At 41.1% G+C, this 22,801-nt stretch overlaps 1 protein-coding gene across 8 annotated transcripts in view; it reads left to right on the forward strand.

Moving 5' to 3' along the window:
• The first annotated feature begins 808 nt into the window (after positions 1–808).
• The window catches only part of DIS3L2 (DIS3 like 3'-5' exoribonuclease 2), a 380,375-nt gene continuing 358,382 nt past the window's right edge, over positions 809–22,801 (forward strand). For 6 of the 8 annotated variants that reach the window (XM_065526248.1, XM_074010515.1, XM_045367887.2 and 3 more), the window contains exon 1: positions 809–861. The gene's annotated coding sequence lies outside the window, so the exon portion shown is untranslated. Of the gene's footprint in view, positions 862–10,957; positions 11,080–22,801 lie in introns of all 8 variants that reach the window. The other 2 variants (XM_065526247.1, XM_074010517.1) reach the window with 1 other exon arrangement.

Below are 22,801 nucleotides of genomic sequence, written 5' to 3' on the forward strand. Positions count from 1 at the left end.
CTCCCGAACGTTCTGGCTGCTCTTCGGATTTCCCTTTCCTTTGCTCACATCTACAATATTGGTGTTTCCTAGGTCCCGTGCTTAGCGATTGTCTCCTCTCCACACTTCCCTGGGCGGGCCACACTGAACTGTCAGGGGCTTTCTCAACTGCGCTTCTTCTCTCACCTGAAACCCTCTTCCCTACCCTTTCTACTAGGTCGACGTCTCCATCATGAACTGCTCCCCACCCATGTCGGGGTGGGCCCCTTGGGCAGGCTCCCCTAGTCTCCTTTCCTCCGATCATCCCGGGGACGGCATCTGCTTGCTCTGCCATCAGCCTCGCATCCTGAGGGCAGGGACCACGCGGGGGTTGCCCATCTCTGTATCCACAGTGCCAGCACTGCACCTCGCCCCAAGCAGTTGTCCAATAAATGAGCAGTAAGTAAACGAAAGAATGAGCAAAGCCTTGTCACAGGAAAGTGGCCGGCGGCGTCTGCCGTGCAAGACCTGGCCCAGTGGAGCAGAGCCTGGAGGTTCAGGAGCCGGGTCTGGAAGGCTCCTGCCTGTGAGACAGGGGCGCGGAGCCAGCCCGCGCCTGGCACAAGGCGTCTCAGAGGCCGCCCACTGGGAGCCAACCGTTGCAGCCAGTTCTCCCCACGAGCGAGGCCGGAGAAGGCGCAGCGGCCCCTGGCCTGGCCATTTCGCCCTTTCGGCAGCTGAACCGCCGACTACCAGCTCCTCCACCGAGCACACGCCCCGCGCACTTCGCTCTCGGCCTCGCCCGGCCACCGTCGCTATCTAGAACTCCGCGCCCGTGACCCGGAAGAGCATTCTCCTTAGCAATTGCGGGACTGCGGCGGCGCCGGCCTCCGGGGAGAAACGGTGAGGCCCTCACTCGCCTGCCCCCTACACCGCCTACTGCTGCACGACCCCTTCGGGACCGACCCGCGGTCTGGCCTCTGGGGGGCTCCGCGGCGCTTCGCCAGGCACCTGCGGTGGCGGCCCGAGAGGAGCGTCTTCCGCCTCTGGCGTTGCTCCCCGGCCCACGCGTCTTCCCTGTCCGGCATCTCCCTCAGTGTCCCCAGCTCCCCACTCTCCGCTCCTGACCGACCAGGCCTCCCAGGCCGCGCTTATTAGCGCCGGGGCCTTTGTAGCCTAGGATGGGGTGAGGGGAGCGAGACCAGAATTAGAGCCTGTTGCTGTAGAGAGGACGTTTCCCCAGGCTCGGGTCACCTGTGGATGCGTTCTCAAGGGTCTTGATCGAGATGTTTCAGGACTGGCAGGGATGGGGAGCCTTGGGAATCTTGAATGGCAGCCGCTTAATTATAACATGTTCTTGACGTTTGCGCTTTCCACAGTGATACACTTTATCTGCTTTATTGATCGTAGAGACTCTTTTAAAAAAATAATTTAAACTTTTATTTTAGATATGGGGGATACGCATGCAGGTTACTCACTTGGGTGTATTGCACCCAGGTATTGAGCATAGAACCCAGTAGGCAGTTTTTCAGCCCACATCCCCCATCTCTCCCCTCCTTCCAGTAGTCTACACTGTGTACCGTTACCATGTTTATGTCCATGGGCGCTCAATGTTTCTACTCCCACTTGTAAGTGCGCTCAATGTTTAGCTCCCACTTATAAGTAAGAACATATGGTATTTAGTTTTCTGTTCTTGTGCTAATTCGTTTAGGATTATGGCCTCCAGCTCCACCTGTGTTGCTGCAAAGGACGTGATTTTCTCCTTTTTTTTGTGGCTGCATAGTATTCCATAGGGTACATCCACATTTTTTTGTCCGGTCCACCATTGATGGTCACTTAGGTTGATTCCTTGTCTTTGCTGTTGTGAATAGCTCAGCCGTGAACATACAAGTGCATATGTCTTTTTGGTATAATGGTCTGTTTTCCTTTGGTTATATACTCAGCAATGGGATTGCTGGGTGAAATGGTGGCTCTTTAAGTTCTTTGAGAAGTCTCTAAACTGCTTTCCACAGTGGCTGAACTAATTTACATTCCCACCAACAGTGTATAAGTGTTCCCTTCTCAACGGAGCCTAACAGGGCTTGTTTTCTGACTTTTTGATAATAGCCATTCTGACTGGTATGAGATGGTGTTTCACTGTGGTTTTGATTGGCATTTCTCTGATAATTAGTCATGATTATGTTTTCCATATATTTGTTGGCTGCTTATATGTCGTGGTCTTTTTTTTTTTGTATTTCTTCTGAGAAGTGTTTGTTCATGTCCTTTGGCCATTTTTAAAAATGGGCTTGTTTTTTGCTTGTTGATTTAAGTTTCATAGGGATTCTGGATATTGGACCTTTGTCAGATGCATAGTTTGGGAATATTTTCTCCCATTTTGTATGTTGACTGTTTACTCTGTTGATAATTTCTTTTGCTGTGCGGATGCTCTAGTTTAATTAGTTCCAACTTGTCAATTTTTGTTTTTGCTGCAGTTGCTTATGGGGACTTAGCCAAAAATTTGCCAAGGTCAATATCAAGAAGTGTATTTCCTGGGGTTTCTTCTAGGATTTTTATAGTTTGAGGTCTTTTATTTTATTTTGAGACAGGGCCTCACTGGCACCCAGGCTGGAGTGCAGTGGAGTGACTGCAGCTCACTGCAGCCTCGACTTCCCAGGCTCAAGTGATCCTCCCACCTCAGCCTTCGGAGTAGCTGAGACTACAGGTGTGCACTACCACGTTCGCCTAATTTTTGTATTTTTTGTGGAGATGTGGTTTTACCATGTTGTCCAGGCTGGTCTCTGGCTCCTAGGCTCAAGAGATCTGCCTTGAGTCACCCAAAGTGCTGGAATTACAGGCATGAGCTACTGTGCCTGACTGAGGTCTTTGCATTTAAATCTTTAACCCATTATGTATATTGTGAAATACAAGGATCCAGTTTTATTCTTCTGCGTATGGCCAGTGAGTTATCCCAGCACCATTTGTTGGATAGGGAGTCCTTTCCCCATTGCTTGCTTTTTGCCAGCTTGTTGAAGATCAGATGGTTGTAGGTGTGTGGCATTATTTCTGAGTTTTCTGTTCTGTTCCATGGTTCTATAGGTGTGAGACTCATTTAACTGTACATCTTGAACTGATCCTTTTCTGGGGAATTTGCTTCCCAGTTGTGAGTGAGGTATGGTTAGTATATTCTAGAGCTTAGACTTTGTGTCTTACAAGTTTTCTGCAGAAGGAAATCTTCCTAAGACTGACTAGGTTTGAGAAATATTTCAAGTGAAATTTGCTGCATTGAAGAAAGTAGGGGCAGGTGTTGTTAGTAGCCTGGACTTAGACTTCAAAAGACACTATGGCACTGGAAACCTCCCCTGATTTGAGTTTGAATGAGTGATACTAAGAAAACTGTAAGCCTTATTTGATCGTGGTTGGATAACGACTTTATTTTTAATCTGATGATGATGGAGCTAAAACTGAGGCATGTGAACCGTTTTTGGAAATGATGTTATTTGGGAATAAAATGTGTGAGTATACCAAAATTCATTCAAAACTATAATTTCATTCCAATTTAATAAATATTTATTAAGCATCTACAGCATTATACACTTTAAAGGATATAAAAGAAATAAAAGACTGCACACATGAAATTATTAGGAAAGCAATAAAATGAACATTTGTTTAAATGCAAAATATGTGGTACAGATTTTAAGTGCTGTAGTAGGTCAGGGTGGAGAAGTCATTTATGGATGAAATGGGACTTGATTTGTCTCTAAAGTACAGATATAATTTGTATTTGTATTGGAGGGGACAGGAAGTCCTAATTCCTTTCTTTATATTCTTAATAGTTTGGGAAATAGTTCCATGTGGCATTTTGAAGTTCTTATTTAATGCTCTCAGGTCACTTGATTTGTGATCTATTTCTTTCAAATAGTCTTAGTACAAATCTATATGGCATTTTTCCTGTGTGAGATCTAAAATAGTGAAGCTACTAACTGAGGGCTTTGCCACTTAGAGATTCTTTGCTTCTGCATTTGGTGTTAGGTTTATATGAAACACCACAGTTTAAGTATAGTTACTGTTTCATTCATACTCAAGAGTCTTGTGAAGTGTTGCTCTTTTTTATTTGACTGGGGTATTTCCGAAGTGCTTCCTATGTAGCAGCAACAGTATCAGGAAATACCAAAAACAACTGTTACTTAGCAACCAGTAGGTATGCTTTATATACAGAGGGTGTGTGTGTTTAGCCTATCAGCCTTTGATGCTCAGCATTTGCCTTGAGACATTGAAGGCCAGAGCAATTTATGTAGACATCTGAATTGACTTTTTTTTTTTTTTTTTTTGAGTTTAATAAGGGGGCTCAGCTGCTTTGGGCATCCACCAAAGATACATTTGTGAAGATGATGCAACTCTTAAGTCCTCTTAAAAGATGTTTTGTTGCTTTCTTATAGACTTAGTGTTCATTTATTCACTTAATCAACAAATATAATATTTGAGTAATTACTTGGTACTAGGCACTATGCTTGGCATTGGAGATGGGGGAGAGTGAGTGCACATATGATCCCTGTCCTCTGTAGATGATACTCAAATAATCACACAAATGCAAAACTGTGGCTGTGACAAGTGTTTTAGAGAAATCACCGAAATGACATTTTAACTGATATCTACAAGAAGCACAGGAAGAGAACAGTGCTCTAGTCAAAGCAGACCCTCTGATGCCATGTCCATGTTGCCCTGGCTGGAGTGCAGTGGTGAGATCATGGCTCACTGCGGCCTCGACCTTCTGGGCTCAAGCGATCCTCCTGCCTCAGCCTCCCAAAGTTCTGGGATTATAGATGTGAGCCACCATGCCCAGCCTGTCCTTTTATTTTATCCTTCAAAAAGTTTTTGTTTTACAGGAGGAGTTTCATGAAACAAAATACTATTGAGCATGAGTACAAGTAAAACAGGGCCTGGAATGAATGAATACATCCCTCTGAGGTCTGGCCATCTATGCCATTTTTGGTGATGTCAGGGAGGTGGAGACTTGACCAGAAGTCGTCTTCTTTATTTTTTTTTGAGACGGAGACTTACTCTGTTGCCCAGGCTGGAGTGCAGTGGCACAATCTCAGCTCAGTGCAACCTCTGCCTCCTGGGCTCGAGCAATTCTCCAGCCTCAACCTCCCGAGTAGCTGGGACTACAAGCTCACACCACCACACCTGGCTAATTTTTTGTATTTTTAGTAGAGGTGGGGTTTCACCATGTTGGCCAGGCTGGTCTCAAACTCCTGACCTCAAGCAATCCACCCGCCTTGGCCTCCCCAAGTGCTGGGATTACAGACGTGAGCCACCGCACCTGGCTTTTTTGAGACAGATTCTCACTCTGCTGCCCAGGCTGGAGTGCAGTGGTGTGATCATAGCTCACTGTAACCTTGAACTCCCGGGCTGGAGTGATCTTCCCACCTGAGCCTCTTGAGTGGCTGGGTCTATAGGCATAAGCCACCATGCCCAGCTAGTTAAAAAACTTTTTTTTTTTTTTTTTGTGGAGACAGGGTCTTGCTGTGTTGCTCAGGCTTATCTGAAACTCTTGGCCTCAAGTGATCCTCCTGCCTCAGCCTCTCAAATGTTGGAGTTACAGGCATGAACCACTGTGCCTGTCCTGGAATTCTTGTTGTCTTTATTAAACTGAGAGTGGTGGTAGAACAGCACAAGATGCTCCTTTTTGTCATGTAACATGAAGTAGAAGGATTTGATGGGTTTTTCATATAGAAGGTATTTTGTTTGAAACCATAGCAAGAACTTGATGCCTTAGAGTAGTTATTAAGTGACCAGTTATGTTGAGGCAAGACTTGATCAGGTTTAGTCAACTGTTAGTCCACCTACTTTTGATTCCTTTCTTGCCCCAATAACAGGCAGCCTTTGGGATGTACTGATAATGACAGATGAGACACTGGTCATACTGGTAGGATGTCACTTCATGTGGTGCAAAGTACCTTGAAATTATCTCTGATGAAATCAGGAGGGGAGAAGGGCTGATGAAGTACCCTACCCTCAGTAAAGTATTGGTGGAGTGTCTGGTAGACACTGAGAGGTTGTGTGACCCAAACCAGGAGGAGGCAGGGTTGTATAATGCTAATTGAAGAATCCTGCTTATACTTCCTTTTTGGTCCTCCTCTAATGAAATTGGATTGTTTCTATTTCTTATTAGGCTTTGATGAGGAAAAGTTTGTGGTGATTATCTAGGTGCTGACAGATTCAGAGAGAAGGCCCAAACATTTCTGTTTAACTTCATTTTTCTAGATACCAGCTTTCCACATGGGAAGTAGTTGCCTCTTTCTCTGATGTCTGCCATGGTTATTTTTAATCACTTTTAAAAGGTTGAATGCAAAACTCTGGCAACAGTTATACCAAGAAGGAGCTATTATTATTTTTGTTTAATCCTTTTACTTATGGCACAGGATTAAACAAGGTCAGAAATTTACTTGTTTCTTTTTAATTTTAGTTAATTTTTGTAAATGAAAAAAATGAATTGTTCTGAGACTTTTTTGTTGAAATAATGCATTTATTTTCTTTATGTTTTATTGAATTTTTGCCAGTTCAAATCAGTCTTTCATAATAGTTTACAAGTAAGAATGCCTTATAAGTTTTATGACTGAAATATGTCTGATTTTTAATAAATGAATTAGGGCTCAATTTGTGTTGTTTAGGATTATTAATTATTGGTTAAGACCATATTTTTAAAGGTGATTTATTGAGATATAGTTGACAGGTTATAAACTCTAAAGTGTACAATTGGTTAAGTTTTGACATATGTGTGTACTTGTAAGACTATCATCACAAACAAGACAGTGACCATATCTATTATACCCAAAGCTGTTTTCATACCCCTGGCTTCCTGATCCCTATCCCAGATAACTTTTTTTTTTTTTTTAGAGAGACTCTCGCTCTGTCCCCCAGGCTGGAGTGCAGTGGCGTGATCTCGGCTCACTGCAAGCTCCGCCTCCCAGGTTCACTCTATTCTCCTGCCTCAGCCTCCCGAATAGCTGGGACTACAGGTGCCCGCCAGCACGCCTGGCTAACTTTTTGTATTTTTAGTAGAAACGGGGTTTCATCGTATTAGCCAGGATGGTCTCGATCTCCTGACCTCATGATCCACCCACCTCAGCCTCCCAAAGTGTTGGGATTACAGGCGTGAGTCACTGCACCTGGCCTAACTGATGTTTTTATCATTGTACATTAACTTTCATTTCCTAGAATTTCCTCTTATTTTATATAAACGGAACCACACAATATGTGGTTATCCTTCTTTCACTCAGCATAATTGAGAGTCATCCTTGTTGTTAAGTGTATCAGTAGCTGATTCCTCTTTATTGCTGTGTAATAATGCATTGCATGGATATACCTCAGTTTATTAATACATTTACCTACCAATGGACATGTTGGTTGTTTCCAGTTTTAGTTATTAACAAGTAAGTCTTCTATAAAAATTTGTTTACAAGGCTTTGTATGGACCTATATTTTTATTCCTTTTGGTTAAATACCTAGGAGTAGAATGGCTAGATCATATAATAGGCATATGCTTAACCTTTAAGGAAACCGTCAATGTTTAGTTATCCCTAAGTATTTAATAGTTTTTGATGCTATTTGATATGGTTTGGTTTTAGGTCCTCACCCAAATTTCATGTTAGATTGTAATCCCCATGTGTCGAGGGAGGGAAGTGATTGGATTATGGGGCTGGTTTCCCCCATGCTGTTCTGGTAATAGTGAATTCTCACAAGATCTGATGGTTGTATAAACGTTAGTTTTTCCTGTGTTCTCACATGCTCTCTCACTTGCCTGCCGCTGCCGTATAAGACATGCCTGTTTCCTCTTTCATCGTGATTATAAGTTTCCTGAGTCTTTCCCAGCCATGTGGAACTGAGTCAACCCTCTTTCCTTTATAAATTACCCAGTCTTGGGTATTTCTTTGTATCAGTGTGAGAAATGGACTAATACACTATTAAAATTATATTTTTAAAATTTATATTTCTGATTGCCACTAGTATATAGAAATATGATTGATCTTTTACATTAATCTTCTCTGTCAGTCTGGCTAAGCTCACTTAGTTCTTATTAGTACTAGACTTTTTTTTTTTTTGAGATGGAGTCTTGCTCTGTTGCCCAGGTAGGAGTGCAGTGGCACAATCTTGGCTCACTGCAACCTCTACCTCTCAGGTTCAAGAAACTCTTATGCCTCAGCCTCCTGAGTAGCTGGGATTACAGGTGTGCGCCACCATGCCTGGCTAATTTTTGTATTTTCAGTAGAGACGGGGTTTCACCATGTTGGCCAGGCCAGCCTCAAACTCCTGATCTCAAGTGATCTGTCCGCCTCGGCCTCCCAAAGTGCTGGGATTACAGGCGTAAACCACTGTGCCTGGTGTCCTAGAGCTTTTTAGTAGATTCCATTAGATTTTCTATGTAAAGATTATGTCATCTGTGAATACAGTTTTAATTCTTCCCTTCCAGGCTTTACAGCACTGGCTACAATCCCCAAGTACAATGTTAAATGGAGATGGTGAGAGCAGATTACTTGTCTTGTTTCTTCTCTTAGGGAGAAAGCATTTAGTCTTCCATCATTTGTATATGCATTTTATCACTGGAGAAGTTTTCTTCTATTTCTAGTTTACTGAGTTTTTTTTTTTTTTTTTTCAAGAATGAACATTGAATTTTGGTAAGTGCTTTTTCTGAATCTACTGAGATGATCATATGTTTTTTTTTTTTTTTCTGAGACAGGATATTGCTCTATCTTCTAGGCTGGAATGCAGTGGCATGACTGTGGTTCACAGCAGCATTGACCTTTGGAGCTCAAGTAGTCCTCCCACCTTAGCCTCCCAAGTAGCTGGGACCACAGACATACTACACTGGCTGATTTTTGTTTGTTTGTTTTTTTAGTAGAGATGAGGTCTCCTTATGTGGTCCAGGCTGGCCTTGAACTCCTGAGCACAAGCAATCCTCCCACCTTCATGTCTTAAAGTGTTGGGATTACAGGTGCGAGCCACTGCACCCAGCCTCTTTTCATTTGTTAATATGGTGAATTATTACATTGATTTACATGTTAGCCATTTGTTGCCTAACAATGGGGATGCATTCTGAGAAATGCATTGTTAGGTAATTTTGTTGTGCAAACCTCATAGAGTGTACTTTCACAAACCTAGATGTTGTAGTCTACTACACACCTAGGCTATATGGTATAGCCTATTGCGCCTAGGCTACAAACCTGTACAGCATGTAACTGTATTTAATACCATAGGCAATTGTAATATAATGCTAAGTATTTATGTATCTAGATGTATCTATACATCGAAAAGGTACAGTAAAAATGCAGTATAAAAGATAAAAAATGGTACACTGTGTAGGGCATTTACCATGAATGGAACTTGCAGGCTTGGAAGTTGCTCTGGGTGAGTCAGTGAGTGGTGAATTAGTGTGAAGGCCTAGGACATTACTGTGCACTACTGTCGACTTTATAAACACAGTATACTTAAGCTATACTGAATTTATAGAAAACATTTTTCTTTCTTCAATAATAAATTAACCTTAGCTTACTGTGACTTTTTTTACTTTGTAAACTTTAATTTTTTTATAATATTTTGATTCTTATAATAATACTTAGCTTAAAACACAAGCACACTGTGCAGCTGTACAAAAATACTCTTATGTCCTTATTCGGTAACGTTTTTTCTATTTTTTTCTTACTTTTTAAATTTTTTTTGTTAAAAACTAAGACACAAACACACACATTAGCCTAGGCCTACATAGAGTCAGGATCATCAGTATCACTCTCTTCCACCTCGACATCTTGTCCCACTGGAAGGTCTTCAGGGGCAATAACATGCGTGGAGCTGTCATCTCCAGTAACAATGCCTTCTTCTGGATACCTCCTGAGGGACATGCTTGAGGCTGTTTTGCAGTTAACATTTTCCAATGAAATTATTTATTTCCAAATTTTACTTTAGGTTTGGAGGTATGTGTACAAGTTTGTTACATGGGTAAATTGTGTGTTGTCGGGGTTTGGTGTACAGATTATTTTGTCCTTTTTTTTGTTTTTTTGAGATGGAGTCTCACTCTGTTGCCAGGCTGGAGTGCAGTGGTGCGATCTGGGCTCACTGCAGCCTCCACCTCCTGGGTTCAAGTGATTCTCCTGCCTCAGCCTCCCGAGTAGCTGGGACTACAGGCACATGCCACCATGCTCGGCTCATTTTTTGTATTTTTAGTAGAGACGGGGTTTCACCATGTTGGCCAGGGTGGTCTCAAACTCCAGACCTCGTTATCTGCTTGCCTCAGCCTCCCAAAGTGCTGGGATTACAGGTGTGAGCCACTGTGCCCAGCCCATCTTTTTAAAACAAGTAGGAGTGGCCAGACACGGTGGCTCACACCTGTAATCCCAGCACTTTGGGAGGCTGAGGCGGATGGATCACAAAGTCAAGAGATTGAGACCATCCTGGCCAACACGGTGAAACCCTGTCTCTACTAAAAATACAAAAATTAGCTGGGCATGGTGGTGCGCACCTGTAATCCCAGCTACTTGGGAGCCTGAGGCAGGAGAATTACTTGAACCCGGGAAGTGGAGGCTGCAGTGAGCCGAGATGTGCCACTGAACTCCAACTTGGCTACAGAGTGAGACTCAGTCTCAAAAAAAAAAAAAAAAAAAAAAAAAAATTAAAAAAAAAAAAAGTAGGGGTATACTCTAAAATAATGATGAAAGTATGGTGAATACATAAAGCAGTAACATAGTCACTTATTATCAAGTATTGTGTACTATATATAATTGTATGTGCTATACTTTTATATGACTGGCAGCACAGTAGACTTGTTTACATCAGCATCAACACAAACACATGAGTAGTGGGTTGTGCTACAATGTTGGGATGGCTGTACTGTCACTAGGTGATAGGAATTTTTCAGCTTCCCTATATTCTTATGGGACCACCATAGCATATATGTCTGTCATTGACTGAAATGTCATTATGGAATGCATGACTGTATTAAAAGTAACCTTTCTTTTTCCTTTTTGAGATGGAGTCTTGCTGTGTCACCCAGGCTGGAGTGCAGAGGCGCAATCTCAGCTCACTGCAACCTTTGTCTCCCGGGTTCAAGCGATTCTCCTGCCTCAGCCTCCCGAGTAGCTGGAACTACAGGTGTGTGCCATCATGCCTGGCTAATTTTTCTATTTTTAGTAGAGACAAGGTTTTTACCATGTTGCCCAGGCTGGTCTCAAACTCCTGACCTCAGGAGTGATCCTTACCTTGGCCTCCCAAAGTGCTGGAATTACAGGTGTGTGCCACCATGCCTGCTCCTAAAAGTAACCTTTCATTCCTGAGATAAACCCCACTTGATTCTGCCATATTCTTATTCTACTTATATATTGTTGCAATTGATTTCCTAAAATCTTGTTTAAAAAATTTGCATTTCTGTTTATGAATGATACTGGTCTGAACTGAGTTTCGTAATATCTTTGTTTTTGATATCAGAGTAACACTGGAAACCTTGAATGAGTTGGAGAATGTTCCTTTTCTTCAGTTTTCTGGAACAGTTTGCATAGAACTGGTATAGTTTCCTTAAATGTTCAATGGAATTTACCAGTGAATCCATCTAGTCTCAAGTTTTCTTTGTCGAAAAGTTTTTAACTGCAAATTCAATTTCTTTATGCCATACAAGGCTATTAAAGTTATCTGTTACTTGAACGAGCTTCACACACTTTTCAGAAGATCCGTATATATATATTTACATGTTTATACACACACACATATATATTTTTGTAAAAGCTTTTAAAGAAAGAATCAAACAAAATACATAGAAACAAATGATCTGGACATACAGACAAAGCTGTGATTCACCCGGAACTTAAACAAATCACAAATTTCATAGTTTAACATTGGGGGGGGAGCAAAACAACAAACAAATAATACATTTTCCACCTCACTAATAAAATATGGGAAGACCTGACTATGAGGGTAGAGATCAAGGCTAAATAAAGCTTTATTTACATTAAAATTTAATTTTTATAGAGACAGGGTCTCACTGTGTTGCCGAGGCTGGTTTCGAACTCCTAGAGTTCAAGGGATCCTCCTGCCTAGACCTCCCAAAGTGTTGGGATTACAGGCGTGAGCCACCATGCCCAGCCTAAAGCTTTAAATCATTGGTAATTATTACAACGTGCAGCCCGGGCTATACATGTTGCTGGGAGCTGATTACTCCTATATCTCACTGCAGCACAGAGTTTAGTTATGGCTTCTCCCCACAATATTGTGAGTTTAGTGTGGAGAACTGTAAAGAAAAACAAAAGAAACCCCAAATAATAATTACAACAAATATAACAACAACCACAATAATAATTATAATAATAAACCCCTAAGGGATGTGTGAGCTGGTTTTAATTAAGTAGACCAAGAGATATTGGTTCTGATTTGCATTCATCTCTACAGTAAATAAAACCTTGTTTTTAAAAAGGTTCACATGTTCCTAATGTTAAAACACATATATATACACTTTAACCTTTTTCCTTTCATATGCAAAGATGTTACTTTTCATTATCTCAAGAATATCTTCTTTGAAGTCTGTGAGGGTGAATTTCAGCCACCAGAAATTGGTGAAGTGGGGGACAAGGGGGTGTGCTTGTCTCTGTGGGTACAAGTCTAAGTAAAGGAGGAGCATATAGGGGCCAAAAAGGGACAGGGAAGGGAAGTTGGAGCAGAAGGATACCTCCCTAGGGGAAGGCAAGAGGCTCTAAGTGGTAGAGCAAAAACATGGGTCCCTGGCAGCAGGCTGGCCGGCATAGCCTTAAGGTCTCAGCTGTCAATTTTTTTTTTCAGTCTTTTTTCCTTCTTTGTTTCATTTTGGATAATTTCTCTTGCTACATCTGGAAGTTCACTAATTTTCTTTTCTGTAGTGTCTAATCTGCTGTTTGTCCCATCCAGTATATTTTTCATCTCAGTCGACATGGTTTTTATCTCTAGAAGTTTAATTTGGATCTTTTTTCTTTAATATCCCAGGTCTCTTAGCCAGTCTTTAGCTTCTTGGACATATGGAATACAATTCTTTAAAAAAATTTTTTTTTTACATAGCTATCTCCTCAAACATATAATACTCAAACATATGTATTTATTTACTTAGAAATGATGGGGTTTGGAGATGTTAGAATCAATAATGCTTATTATTTCTTGATCCTAAATATTATCAGAACATAAAATAATTCAAATTATAAGTGATAAAAGGATGTATTATAATCTTCTGATCTCTTAGGCTAATAGAATAAACAAATCATCTCTTAAAATACAATCAAGTGATATAGTATTCAGAGAAGTAATTACTAATGTTATTTATTTAGAAAACATATATGCCTTTCAGACTATTGTATCCATTTGGTTGCTTTCCTTTTATAAAGGAAAGTCTTCAATACACTACAATAATTATTGAAGAATGAGTAGTTTTATCATTTATCTCACCATAATTTAACAAATACTTGGGTATAGAGTTGAACTGGTTTATCTACTGTTTACACTTTTGAAAGGCATTCAATTAAGGTTAGTTTTAGTAAGGATTTTAGAATCTCAGATGGTACTTTTCAGCTTTAGGAAATTGGAATGTGTCCCTGGGCTATGCCCCTGCCAGAGTGCCAAGCTGAAAGAATGTAGGAAACCTCTAACCAGGCCCTTCAGGGGACTCTGCAAAATAATGAGGTCACTAGCATGGAGAGCTCTGGACTGTGAGGCAGTTGGAACAGGATTCTATAACTTCTTTCCAATATTATTATTATATATTGTATCTCTTTGAGGCTGAGAATCCAGGGAAGGGAAAGCAGAAATGGGGTTGCTCAACTGAGAGGTTAAAAAAAAGATGAGGGGTGGGCCGGGCATGGTGGCTAACGCCTGTAATCCCAGCACTTTGGGAGGCTGAGGCGGGCAGATCACGAGGTCAGGAGATTGAGACCATCCTGGCTAATATGGTGAAACTCCATCTCTACGAAAAAAATGCAAAAAAATGAGTAGGGCGTGGTGGCGAGCGCCTGTAGTCCCAGCTACTCTGGAGACTGAGGCAGGAGAATGGTGGGAACCCAGGAGGTGGAGCTTGCAGTGAGCCGAGATTGTGCCACTGCACTCCAGCCTGGGCAACAGAGCGAGATGCTGTCAAAAAAAAAAAAAAAAAAATATATATATATATATATATATGAGGGATGAAGGACCAGAAGTTAGAAGAAGGAAGAGCAGTCTTGCAAACTTGAGGGAGTGAGGAGAGGAGAGGGATGTGATTAGAGAAAGAAAGCTCCCTTAGAGGCCCTGGAGGTAATGCAGTTCTGGAATACAATTCTAATAACTACTACTTTCCCGTTCTTTATTCTCACATATTTCTGTGTTCTCATTCCCTGTCCTCCTTCCTCTCTCTCTCTTACTCTCTTTTTCTCTCTTCTTCTTTCTCTTCTAGACACACACACACACACACACACACACACACACACACACCCACCCCTGTTTAAGAAGTGAATGTTAATATGGAAAGCAGATGACAAGGGAGGTTAGATTGAATTGTGGAGTATTTATTTTAGTTTTTATTTCTATAGTTTTAGGGGTAGCCAGGATGGTCTTAATCTCCTGACCTCGTGATCTGCCCGCCATGTAAAGAGACTTTCTTTACATGGATGAATTGTATAGTGGCGAAGTGTTGGCTTTTAGTGTACCCGTCACCCCAATAGTGTACATTACAACTCTTTTCTATTTAACTACTGTATGCTTCTGATCCAGGGAAGTTATCTTTTAAAATTTCCTTTAATTCCCTGGTACAGATCCTTCTTGCCTTCTGATGGCATTGTATTCCAATAAACCCATCATAAGTTGAAAATATCATACATTGGGCCAGGTGCGGTGGCTCACACCTGTAATCCTAACACTTTGGGAGGCTGAGGCAGGCAGATTGCTTGAGCTCAGGAGTTTGAGACCAACCTGGGTAACGTGAAACCTGTTTCTGCCAAAAATACAAAAAATTAGCTGGGTATGGTGGTGCGTGCCTATGGTCCCAGCTACTTGAGGGGCTGAGGTGTGAGGATCGATAGAGCCTGGGAGGCGGGGGTTGTAGTAAGCTGAAATCGCACCCCTGTACTCCAGCCTGGGCGACAAAGCGAGACCCTCTCAAAAAAAAAAAAAAAAATTACAAATTGAAAATGAATGTAATACACCTAACCTACTGAACGTCGTAGCTTAGCTTAGCCTACCTTAAATGTGTTCAGAACACTTATGTTAGCCTAAAGTTTGGCAAAATCATTTAACACAGAACGTTTTTTTTGAGATGGAGTCTTGCTCTGTCGCCCAGGCTGGAGGGCAGTGGTGCTATCTCAGCTCACTGTAAGCTCCGCCTCCCGGGTTCACGCCATTCTCCTGCCTCAGCCTTCCCAGTATTTGGGACTACAGGCGCCCACCACCACGCCTGGCTAAGTTTTTGTATTTTTAGTAGAGGCGGGGTTTCATCGTGTTAACCAGGATAATCTCTATCTCCTGACCTCATGATCCACCTGCCTCGGCCTCCCAAAGTGCTGGGATTACAGGTGTGAGCCACCGCACCCAGCCACGCAAAGCCTTTTATATAATAAAGTATTGAATACCTCATGTAACTTATTAAATACTGTACTGAAAGTGAAAAACAGAGGGGTCATATGGGTCCTTTAAGTACAATTTTACTGAGTGAGTATAGCTTTTGCACCATTGTAAAGTGGAAAAATTATAAGTTGAACCATCATAAGTTGGGGACCATCTGTCTGTACAATCTTATATATAATTAATTCAGAGGTTTATTGATTGATTGATAACATTTTCATGCTGTAGCACCCTTAGTTCTACTTTATTAGCACTTGTGATTGTATTGTTTATTGTATAAGAAGTCTTAAATCCTGTGTTCATAAAATTCCTTCCAAAGAAGTCAGCATACTTCATGCTAATTAATTTATTGATTGTCTCAGCCTTTGGCTTTTACCATACCCAAAGAGTATCCCACTTCCTCAGGCATCCAGGATCCTGCTTCAGCTTAAGGGTCATTGTGTGATCTTGTACTGTGCTAATGAAAGGAACGCTCAGATGATAGTGTTGTGGGCAGAGCCCAGGCCTGATTCTCGGGGACTTCGAAACTTCTGGCCAGTAGGAAGGAATACATGTGACACTGTCCTTGAACTCAAAACTACCCACCACATGTAGAATTTGCTCTGACACTGCAAATACTCAATTGGACTCAGTGTAATATTTGTATCTCAAAGGAATTGAAAGCTGAGATTTCAAATGGGTTTCATGGAATTTTGATCACTTAGAAAATAATTAATGGAAAAATATCTAGCTGTTAAAATTGCATCATTCTTCTTGCAATGCTTTTAATTTTGTTACACATGTTTTTTGTTTTTATTCTTGAGTTCTGGTCTGAAGGGATTGTCAGTGTTTTGTGTTTGATCAGAAGATCCATTGCCCTTTCTTGTATCCCTGCCCTACCTCCATGAGTCTCCTTGTAATACAATTTCAGAAGAAAAGATGAAAATTGAGGTCTTTGTTAACTCCTAACAGGTGATAGAAGGACATGATAGAACCTGGCAGATTTTCAGTGGAAAAGATTGAGGCTAGAATTAAGAGACTATGTATGTGTTTGCATGCATTCTATAGTCTTATCTGTTGGTAATTGAAAAGTTACAAAGTAATGTATGCAAAATACATGTAAGGTATATAGAATAACAGGACAATGAATACCCAATGTACACAACCCTCAGATTAAGAAAAAAATTATCGTTGCCATTGAAGATCTCCGTGCCTTTCCCCTTTCTGAGGTAATCTGAATTTTGTGTTTTCTTTATACTTGAACCACATAGTTTGTATCCCTAAACTGTGGTTTAATTTTACATGTTTTTGACACTAATCAAATGGAATCACGGTGCAGATATTTTTCTGTGATTTGCTTTTTTCCCATAACGTCCTGTGTGTTTGCTTTGGTTAGATTTTGCACGTAATCATGGGCTGCTTGCACACAGATGTATAAGTTTATTTTGTAGTAATTTTCCTTATTCATCTCAGAGAATATGATTTTTATATTTCGGTCTTGTGAAAGTAAAAGAGAATGATTTGCGACTGGATAAAAAAAAAAAAAACCAGTCTTCTTTAAGGCATTCTGTCTCCATGCACTCCACCATCCTCACTCTGGAACCCATTGCAGAGGAGCTCTTCAAGGGGGTGTTAGATTTTTCCTCTTTTACCTCGCCTTGGGCAGGCTGAGACACCTTCTGCTCTTCAAATAGTTGTGGCCTAGTGCTTCTTTACCCTGTATATAAGAATCACCAGGGGAGGGGAGCTTTAAGAATATTCACACCTGTGTGCAAACACTGACCAATTAAATTAGAATATCTCCTTTACCTACAATTAAGTTAGATTATTTCTTTCACCTGTTTTTAAATGAAAATTTCAATTTTGTTTTAATTGAGTTGCTTCTTTCATATTGATTGTAGGTCTTTACATATTCTGTATATTGATCCTTGGACTCTTACGTGTTATAAATATTTTCTCCTAGTCGATTGATTTGTCTTTATGATTCCTTGTGGCTTACAGAAGTTTTTGATTTTTAAAATTTGAGACTTCAGCATTATGACATCTGTATTTTGTGTCTTAACTAAGAAGACTTTCTTTACTCCTAAGTTTTAAGCAATTTTTCCTGTATCTTACTGTATTTATAATTTTACTTCCAACATTTAGCACTTTAAGCCACCTACAGTTTATTTTATTTATTTATTTATTTATTTTGAAACAGGGTCTCACTCTGTCACCCAGTCTGGAGTGTAGTAGCATGATCTCAGCTCACTGCAGCCTTGACCTCCTGGGCTCAAGTGATCCTCCCACCTCAGCCTCCTAAGTAGCTAGGTCTACAGGCATTCACCACCATGCCCGGCTAATTTTTGTGTTTTTTTGTAGAGATGGCGTTTCACCATCTTGCCCAGGCTGGTCTTGAATTCTTGGGCCCAAGCAGTCCACCTGCTTTGGCCTCCCAAGGCCACTGTGCCCAGCCTGCAGGTTATTTATTTATTTACTTAGGGATGGATTCTGTTTGTTTGTTTGTTCATTTACGGACAGAGTCTCGCCCTATTGCCAGGCTGGAGTGCAGTGGCGCGATCTCGGCTCACTGCAACCTCTGCCTCCCGGGTTCAAGTGATTCTCCTGCCTCAGCCTCCTGAGTAGCTGGGATTACAGGCACCTGCTACCATACCTGGCTAATTTTTGTATTTTTAGAAGAGACAGAGTTTCACCATGTTGGCCAGGATGGTCTCAATCTCCTGATCTCGTGATCCACCCACCTTGGCCTCCCACAGTGCTGGGATTACAGTCGTGAGCCACCGTGCCTGGCCTATTTTTTAATGTGTGGTAAGAATCTAACTTTTCTTCAAACAGATAGCCAGCTGTCCTATTATCATTTGAGTGGTTCTCCCTCCTAGTGATCTGAAATACTTTTTTTTTTTTGAGACCTAGTCTCGCTCTGTCATCCAGGCTGGTGTGCAGTGGCGCGATCTCGGCTCACTGCAAGCTCCACCTCCTGGGTTCATGCCATTCTCCTGCCTCAGCCTCCCGAGTAGCTGGGACTACAGGCGCCCGCCACCACGCCCAGCTCATTTTTTGTATTTTTAGTAGAGATGGGGTTTCACCGTGTTAGCTAGGATGGTCTGGATCTCCTGACCTCGTGGTGATGTGAAATACTTTTAAAATAATTTCCCTAATGTCTGTTTCTAGACTGTTTCCTTCTAATGATATCTTTGCCAATTTCTAGTTGAATATCATCATCTTTTAATTACTAATGTGTCATAGGATTTTTTCAATTTCATAGAGCAAGTCTTTTCTCGTTACTCTTTTGCAAACATTTCTCATCTATTTTGGGCATTCTTAAAAATTACTTTTTATCAATGTGAAATTCATATCACAGAATGTTAGCCATTTTAAAGGGAACAGTTGTAGTGAGTATGACTAGTAGTACTTCTTGTGGTTTTGATTTACATTTTCCTAATGTCTGATGATGTTGAGCATCTTTCCATAAGCTTGTCGGCTGTAATTGTATCTTCTTTGGAGAAATGCCTATTCAGATCCTTTGCCCATTTTTTTTTTTTCATTTGATTTTTAAGATAAGCTTGTTAGGCCGGGTGCAGTGGCTCATGCCTGTAATCCCAGTGCTTTGGGAGGCCGAGGTGGGTGGATAATGAGGTCTGGAGTTTGAGACCAGCCTGGCCAATATGATGAAACCCCGTCTCTACTAAAAATATGAAAAATTAGCTGGGCATGGTGGCGTGCATCTGTAATCCCAGCTACTTGGGAGGCTGAGGCAGGAGAATCACTTGAACCCAGGAGGCAGAGGTTGCACTAAGCTGAGATTGCGCCATTGCACTCCAACCTGTGTGACAGAGCAGGACTCTGTCTCGAGAGAAAAAAAAAAAAGATGAACTGGTTAATTTCTATTAAAAGGTCATGATTGGAATTTGTGATTGCATTGACTTTTTCAACTCATTTTTAATTGACATCTTTATATTATTGAGTCTTTTTTGATCAAAAGCAGGGTTTATTTGTTTAGGTCTCTTTTATGTTTTCAAGTGATCCTCATACTTCAGCCTCCTGAATAGCTGGGACCACAGGCATGTGCCACTATGCCTGGCTAATTTTTACATTTTATTTTTTGAACAAAGTCTCACTCTGTTGCTCAGGCTAGAGTGCAGTGGTGCGATCTCGGCTCACTGCAACCTCCGCCTCTCAAGTTCAAGTGATTCTTGTGTCTCAGCCTCCCCAGTAGCTGGAATTACAGGCATTCACCACCATGCCTGGCTAATTTTTGTATTTTTAATAGAGATGGGGTTTCACCATGTTGGGCAGGCTAGTCTTGAACTCCTGACCTCAAGTGATCCACCCACCTTGGCCTCCCAAAGAGCTGAGATTATAGGCATGAACCACCGTGGCCGGCCTTCCTTCATGTTTTTAAAAATAATTTTAAAATTCAAATTAGATTTCACACCCTACTAGCTTGTGGTTTTGGTTGCTACTTAGAATTGATCTTTTTTTCTCCTTGCATTTTCAAATTTATTATTGTTGGCATATAGGCATGTTATCAATAATATAATTTGTGAGTATGTCCTTTTAGATGTTCTAGATAGTCATTTTATTTGTAAATAATAAACACATAGTCTCTTTTCCAATATTTATTCCTCTTCCTTTTCTGATTTTGTTGGCTAGGGCTGCTCCAGCTTAGTGTTGACTTGTAGGTGGTATCTCCTCCTAACTGTAATGGGAATGCCAGTAATGTTATAGTGTTAAGTATGATATATATATATAGACATATATTTACATATTATATATCATATATATAAATAAATTAACGTATTATTTTAATTAAGTGCTTATTAAGTGTCCTTTTTTTTAGATGTTTAATACTAATTGGTGGCCAGGCGTGGTGGCTCACGTCTGTAATCCCAGCATTTTGGGAGGCTGAGGTGCATGGATCGCTTGAGTCCAGGAGTTCAAGACCAGCTTGGGCAACATGGAGAAACTCCGTCTCTATTAAAAACACAAAAATTAGCTGGGCATCATGGTGCAGGCCCGTAATCCCAGCTACTCGGGAGACTGAACCATGAGAATTGCTTGAACCTGGGAGGCTGAGGTTGTGGAGCTGAGATTGTATCACTTCACTCCAGTGTGGGTGATAGAAGTGAGGCTCTGTCTCAAAAAAAAAAAAAAAAAAAAAAAAAAAAAGAAATACTAGTTGGTGGTACATTTTGTCATATTCTTTTTTGGACATTTGTTAAGTTCACCTCCCCCATTGCTATATAGTGAGTTATATTTAATAGACTTTCATAGGATATACTTGCTTGAATGTATAATCTTCAATATATTGTGGAGATTCATGTTAATATTTTATTTAGGATTTTTGCATCTATGTTCGTTATTGAGATTGGCCTGTATTCTTTGCTTTCCTTACTTGGCTTTGCAGTCTAGAATACACTTACTTATAGCATGGTAGGGGGTTTTTCATCTTATTCTGTGCTTTGGAATAGTTTACCTAACATGGGAAGCAAGATATTACATTTGTCTTTACATTTGTTTATGATGTAGTATATATTCAGTACTTATGTATTTCATCTTTTTGCAGTTAAATCTATCAATCCTTTTTATGGTTTTGTATTTTATGATAACTTCTTTAATCTGTCAAGTTTAGTGTGAAGTAGATAAAGAATAATGTTTTAATTCATTTCTTTTCCCTGTATAGCTCCACTACTATATTACCATTTAGTGAGAAATCTTTTTTCTATTGATCTGAAATGCCTCCTTTATCATATATTAAATAATTTATACATTTGGATTTGTTTCTTAGTGTTTTATTCAAGCATCTTTTGTTTTTTTTTTTGAAACAGTCTCACCCTGTTGCCCAGGCTGGAGGGTAGTGGTGGTATCACGTCTGACTGCAACCTCTGCCTCCTGGGTTCAAGCGATTCTCCTGCCTCAGCCTCCCAAGTAGCTGGGATTATAGGTGCCCACCACCACACCTGGCTAATTTTTGTATTTTTGGTAGAGACGAGGTTTCTCCATGTTGGCCAGGCTGGTCTCGAACTCTTGACCTCAGATGATCCACCCATCTTGGCCTCCCGAAGTGCTGGGATTACAGGTGTGAGCCACTGCACCCGGCCTCAAGCATCTTTTAAAGATAATTTTGGTAAACTCTTTTGAAAACTAGATTGAAAGACAAGTATATTTTTAAGCTGACTCTAATACATTTTAATTAATCAGACTTTGCTCTAGTTTCACTCTATGTATTTTACATTCCTCTGCCTTTTTTGGAACAGTTGTTTGAGATCAGTGGAGAGGAGTTTTCAGTGAATCTCCTAAGCTTGGTTTTTCTGGTGTATTGATTTACTGAGGCTGCCATAGGAAAGTATCACAAACTGAATGGCTTAAACAATAGAAATTTGTTATCTCACAGCTATGAAGGATAGAAGTGTGAGATCAAGGTGTTGGCAGGGCTGGTTCCTCCTAAAGGCTTTGAAGGAGAATCTGTTGCATGTCTCTCTTACCCTGTGTTGGTGGCTGGTAATCTTTGGCTTGTTAAACAGGGATCCCAATCCCCTGGTCTGTGGACTGGTACCATTCTGTGGCCTGTTAGGAACTGGGCCACAGCAGCAGGGGGTGAGTGGTGAACAAGCATTACTGTTTGAGCTCCGCCTCTGTCAGATCAGTGATGGCATTAGATTCTCATAGGAGTGCGAGCCCTGTTGTGAACTGCATGTGAGGGATGTAGGTTATGTGCTCTTTATTAGAATCTAATGCCTGATGATCGAGGGCCAGGCACATTGGCTCACGCCTGTAATCCCGGCACTTTGGGAGGCCAAGGTGGGCGGATCACGAGGTCAGGAGATCAAGACCATCCTGCCTAACATGGTGAAACACCGTCTCTGCTAAAAATACAAAAAATTAGCCGGGCGTGGTGGCACGCGCCTGTAGTCCCAGCTACTTGGGAGGCTGAGGCAGGAGAATCGCTTGAACCCAGGAGGTGGAGGTTGCAGTGAGTCGAGATCGCGCCACTGCACTGCAGCCTGGGTGAGGGAGTGAACCTCTATCTCAAAAAAAAAGCAAAAAAACCCCAAAAAAACCAAGTATACAAATAAATGACCAAGATCGTTTCAAGGAGTGGCAAGTACTGTGAAGGAAATAGAACAGCGTGCTGGGCTAGAAAGAGACTGTAGGAGATTAATTTAGATCTGGGTTTTTCCACCTCAGTACTGTTGACATTTTGGACTGGATAATTCTTTGTGGAAAAAGGACGGGTGTCCTGTGTACGGTAGGATGTTTAGCAGCATCCCTGGCCTTTACACTTTAGAGGCCAATG

Source organism: Macaca fascicularis, chromosome 12 (assembly GCF_037993035.2).
Source record: "Macaca fascicularis isolate 582-1 chromosome 12, T2T-MFA8v1.1".
NCBI lineage: Eukaryota > Metazoa > Chordata > Mammalia > Primates > Cercopithecidae > Macaca > Macaca fascicularis.